The sequence below is a fragment of the Marmota flaviventris genome, chromosome 8 (assembly GCF_047511675.1).
Source record: "Marmota flaviventris isolate mMarFla1 chromosome 8, mMarFla1.hap1, whole genome shotgun sequence".
NCBI lineage: Eukaryota > Metazoa > Chordata > Mammalia > Rodentia > Sciuridae > Marmota > Marmota flaviventris.
In genome coordinates, this window is record NC_092505.1 from 111227775 (window position 1) to 111233774 (window position 6000).

At 42.5% G+C, this 6000-nt stretch overlaps 1 pseudogene; it reads left to right on the top strand.

The window, feature by feature from the left end:
* The first annotated feature begins 4881 nt into the window (after positions 1-4881).
* On the top strand, positions 4882-5794 carry LOC114091393 (multifunctional methyltransferase subunit TRM112-like protein pseudogene; annotated as a pseudogene).
* Positions 5795-6000: the final 206 nt, after the last annotated feature.

The window sequence follows — 6000 nt, forward strand, 5'->3', positions numbered from 1 at the left end:
CTGAGGCTGGCTTTGAACTCTTGATCCTCCTGTCTCAGCCTCTCAAGGGATTACAGGCATGCGCCACTACACCTGGCACCCGGCTCCCTATTATGTGTTTTGTTGTTGTTTTGTCTTTTAAGTTGTAGATGAACACAATATTTTTACTTATTTATTTCTATGTCGTGTTCAGGATCGAACCCAGGGCCTTTCGTGCTCGAGGCAAGTGCTCTACCACTGAGCTACAACCTCAGCCCCTCTGTTACGTTTTATAAGGGCACTGATATTCATAAGAGCTTCACCCTCATGACCTAATTGCCTCCAAATACCATCACATGGGGGATTAGATTTCAAGATGTGAGTTTGAGGTACACAAACATTTAATCTAATGATTGCACCCTGACCCCCTTTTCACATGCAAAATGCATCATAATAGCCCCCAAAGTCAACTTGTTCCAGCATCGCCTTTAAGTCTATAAGGCTAAAAGCAAATATCTAAATCTAATTTGGGTAAAATTCAAGTGATCATTCATTCTGAGGCAAATTGCTCTTCAGCTGTGAACCTAGGAGACCAAGCATGTTAATGTGCTTCCAAAATATGTCAGTGGGACAGGCATAGGGTAGATATTTACAATTCCTTAGGAATAGGAAAAGGGAAAGGGGTGACAGGGCCCAAGTAAAACTAAATACAAGGCAGATTACATGAGATCTTTTTTTTTTTAAGAGAGAGTGAGAGAGAGCATTTTTATATTTATTTTTTTTTTAGTTTTCGGCGGACACAACATCTTTGTTTGTATGTGGTGCTGAGGATCGAACCTGGGCTGCACACATGCCAGGCAAGCATGCTACCGCTTGAGCCACATCCCCAGCCCAGATTACATGAGATCTTTATCCTTGGCATTTAGAATTTTTACCAGGATATATGAAGGGATGAACGTATATGCTTTTCTGTTAATTTTGTTAAACATTTATTAGACTGTTGAGAGCCACAACCAAGTCAAGTTGGTGCCTGGCATTTTGCCAGAAGGAGTGGTTGAGAAGTAATGCCAGCGAGCCATTAAGATGATGATAATTAAGTTAAGCTGTGTATAATTATTAAGATAATGACTGATTGCTATAACTGGATGATGCTAAATTGAAACAAGCTGTGTATTCAGTTGTGTATATAAACCTCTGCTGTCCGGCAATAAGGCGTTTCCTGCTACCTCAGGTGCCCGCTACTTTGAGTTCTCGCGGAGTTCCCGTGAGTACTGGAATAAAGTTCGTTCCTGCTTGAATCTACAAGTGGCTCGTGACCTCCCGGTTATTTGTGCCCAGCCAGACTGCGGCATTAGACCATTTTTGAAGAAAGTTCCCAATCTTTCTTGAACTTAGGGAAAATTTTTAAAATAATATATTCCCCCCCCTTATTTTTTGAGGGGGATGCTGGGGATTGAACCCAGGGCCTTGTGTATGTGAGGCAAACACTGTACCAACCAAGCTATATCTCCAGCCCTTCCCCCCTCTTTTTTGTTACTGAAAATCCTAGTAAGCTTATATTTTGTTTACTGGAGAATCTTACTAAAGCATAGTGATGGTCTCCCAGAATCAGTGGAAGGCTAGGACACCTGACTTGGTCAGAATACAGATGCCAAGGAGCTATAGGCTACATGGCAGGAGTGTCAGCTATGGGCTTACAAGAAATTTTCCAGAACAGGTCTCCACTGCTGCCACTTGGTGTGAATGCTCTCCTGGCCTTTATTATAAACTCCAATGCCACCATCTAGTGGCTCACTCCTGTACTTAGGTCTGGTTTGATATTTCCCCCTAAATCCAAGATCACCTGAACTGTATCTATAATTCTGAACTATTAACTTCCTTATAATTTTTATTATGCTTTTATTAGTGTATTATAATTATACATAATTTGGAGGTTTATTTTGACATGACTCTCTTGATCAGGAGGGACAAGGGGTTTCAAAAGAATTTTTCAAGAGTTACATTTCAGTAAGGGTTCCCAGGGCACCCTAATGGCATGTTAGGATTCACTTGTTAATTTGGAAGATATTCATTTCCTAGGTCCCCAGCAGGTATCAGCAGGTCGGCAATACCCAGCCGCAGCTCCTGGAACTTCCAATAGAGAACTCTGCCCAGCTGGCTGCAGGGTATGTCATGTGACAGCCCCCATCTGACCCATCCTGTGCTGGGTGCTGGGAGCTGGAAGCTGAGAGCTACCACAACCAGCTCTGGCCCCTGCCCACCACGGCTGGCAAGTTGCATAAAGAATGGGACTTGACAACCCTTAGTCCTTGGTCCCAGGGTTACAGAGCCCAAAACAAAACAAAACAAAGGAAGGCCCAACAACATAAGCCATGCACAGCCATCCTTGCCAAGAGTTTGACTCCACAGTGGAAAAAACAAGCCCTTTGTTCCTCATTAAGAATTGTTTTCCTATTCCCCCTTTTCCTTTTTTAACTTATTAATTTTTAATTTTCTATTTTTTAAACTTTTTTCCAATCTGCCTGATTTTGTGACACGTGTGTGTGTGTGTGTGTAATATAGATCTTTTTGCATATAATTTTTCTTTTATTTGCTCACTTCATCACCTGTTTACTATTTGGCCTTGGTTTGACTTTGGTGGGGTAAAATTTTAGTTGGTTTAATTGGTTTTGATCTTATATTTGTACCTTGTTTTTTGTTCTTTTTATTGCCCTTCATCACTCTCTTCCCCCACAATATTCAAATGTTCTTGTTCCATCTTCCTCTCCTGCTTTATTTTGTTACTTTCAGTTATTTTTTATTCATCCACCTTTTTTTTTTTTTTTGGTACCAAAGATTGTACTCAGGGACACTCAACCACTGAGTCACATCCTCAGCCCTATTTTTTGTATTTTTTATTTAGAGACAGGGTCTCACTGAGTTGTGTAGCACCTCATCATTGCTGAGGCTGGCTTTGAATTCACAATCCTCTGTTCAGCCTTGGAGCCTCTGGGATTACAGGCATGTGCCATGTGTCAGGCTACTCCTCCATCTTTATAGCTATCATCTGCTACCTTTTTCCTGCCTCTCCTCTACTTTTTAAATATTTCAAACTATCCCTTGCCTTCATACTCTATTTTCTCTTCACTTGAGAAGCTGTAATTCCACTATCTGATAGAATTATGTAGTTGATGTAATTTCTACCCATTCGTACTGTGATTATTAATATAGTGGACTGCACAGCAGACACCTGCTGTCTAATTCATGATCTAGTTCATGGTGGTATAGTGTTGGTGCTGATGTTAACTGCTGACCCCACCATTCCATTAAAGGTGGTATTTAGTGTCATAGATTGTGGGGAGTCACTCTGAATGGCCACGCCTTCTAGTCCTGATGCACAAGGCAATGACCAACCACGATATTCCTTGTGGCTTGGGTGTAGACCCATCTCAGATAGCAAGGCCATCTTCTTTGTATGCATACCCCTAGGGTTGAGCTACACTCAAGTTCCCTGGAGAGTGACTCCCATGAAAACTCAGCTGACTCTTAACAATAGAAACAAAAAAAAGTTTGACTTGCTTCATCTTAAACACCTAGCAAAACCAGTTAAAATCAAAATATAGCCACTCCTGGGCATTTAAAGATAAATAATAATAGTTAAATATAACTTAAGAAATACATTTATGTTTGCCCCCCAAAATAAGTAAGACTGGAGGCTTCAAAGAGAGATTCTTAGGAAGGAATGCCTGATAACTATTAAATGAAACTGCCAAGTCAGAAGTTTGGGTCAGTTTAAGGCCTATAGCTCTTCCTAACCTCCTACACACGTAGGATCAATATTTGCTAACATAATTATCTAACCCTAAGTAACAGAAATAACCAAAGGGTTATGTACTAGAAACTGAGGTCATACCAGTAAAAATTTTACAAGATCAGATAACATTGAGTAGCTTAACTACATCTCATGGGGATGGACATCTGCAATGTTAAAAGTGAAATGTTGTGTTTATGTTCCTGATAACTCTAAAGATGTTAAAGATTTACAATCCTATATAAAGATCTTGTTCCCTCTGGCCTTATTATGGGGACAGCTTCTCAGTTTTCCTACCTCCTGGTGAGAAAATATTAACTTCCGTTGTCTTCATGATATTCATTGACATGTTCCATAGGCTGCAATATTTATTTAGTATTCATGTTTTTTGTTTCTCTCTCATGGAAGCACACATCCCCAGAGACTTTACAACCTGTTCTTCCCCAACCAGACTTCAATCCTACCTGACTTCTAAAAGGGAACTCTAAACTTCTTGCCTTTTCTCACATCACCACCTCTCAGCTCTGAAGCAGCCAAAACAGTCATCATCCCTTTTCCTTAGGGTAGTAGAAAATTCCCAAAATTAGAAAGGAGGAAATAAAACTATAATTACATGGACAGACAGTATAGATAGGTAGATTGAATCAGGTCAGATCAAGGAGGCGAATTTTGAGTAAATCCGGAAGTTGGAGATTTTCCCCTGAGGGATTAAAATTCCTTTAGAGCTTGTCCTCCACCCTATGAAAGATTTGAAAGGGACACATAAGACAAGGGGAGAATGATGAACCCAGCCTAATTCCATCTCAAGATTGGGAGCCATCTTATCACAAAGTCATGAAAAGTTAATTTCTGTTTTACTATAAATTACTACAATTTCTAAACTTGTTTGGAATTCCTGCCCATGCCTTGAACTCACCTGGCTCCCCCTGAACAGATAACAATCCTCTCTGAATCCTCAGCAGTGCCTCATAAATTCTGATGTTGGGATCTGAATTTACTCCTTACCTTGAAATATTGTGCCATTTAGATCATTAATCTGCTATCTGCCTTGTATTATGCTTGTCAAAACCCTGTTATCTGTAAGTTCTCAAGATACCCCCCCCCCCACCTTTGCAACTTTTTGTGCTATGAAACCACGTTTCTGGAGAGCTGGGATCTAGCCCGGGATTTTGGGAGAGACAGTCCTGGCCAGCTCCTGTATACACAAATACAAGCTTTCTTTAGTTTAATTCAGAATTGGAGTCCATGGTCTTTTTTCACTTCATGGTTAAACAAATTGCAAATTTTATTGGGGATTTATTTATGTCATTTAAAGTTCTGGTCTCTTTCTGGTTCCGGAGGGGAGGATCCCTTGTGGAAACATGAAGCTGCTCACCCACAATCTACTGAGCTCACATGTGCTGGGGGTGGGGCCTCGTGGCTTCCCCCTGAGCCTCCAGGCCACGGAAGGCCGCATCAATCCCGTGGAGTTCAACCCAGACTTCATGGCATGGATGATACTCAAGGTGGAGTGGGCGGCGCTTCTGGAGGCGGCTGACACCTTGCACCTGATGGAGGTGCCAAAAGAGCTTACTGAGGCCTACATGAACTACGAGACATTTCTGAGAAAGATGCATCACGTGTTGCTGGAGGTGGATGTGCTGGAGGGCACCCTGCAATGCCCAGAGTCAGGACGTGTGTTCCCCATCAGCCGAGGGATCCCCAACATGCTGCTGAATGATGCGGAAACCAAGACTGTTGAGAGCCACAGCCAAAGGGGCCCCAGCAAACTTCCAGCTGCCAGCAAACTTCTAGCTGCCAGCTGATGATTGGCTCACAGTGGCCCCAGCAACTTCTAGCTGCCAACTGATTGGCTCCTCTGCGGTGATGCTCATTGGGCTGTTTCCTGCCCTTTCAGACCACTGAGCTGCTCATTGGGGGACTTTTTTTGGCTCCACCCATGTGACCCAGCCAATCGGGCTCAAGAGCAGGAGGATTGGGGGAGGTTGAGAGGCTTGTGGGCAGCCGGTGGTGGCAGTTGGGCTCTGAGGGTTTTTCCTGAGGAGCTGTGTGGTGTGGTGTGTGGTTCTAAAAATAAAGTTTGTTTCTTTTGACAAGTGGCTCCTGAATTGTGCCCAGCCAGACTGCGGCACAAGACTTAACCATGTCCAGCACCAGTTTTACGTTTTGTGACCCTGCGTATTTTTGTTAACACATATTCTGTTTGCTAGTTCTACAGTGTGTAGTCCCAGCCCTTGACCCAATGACACAGT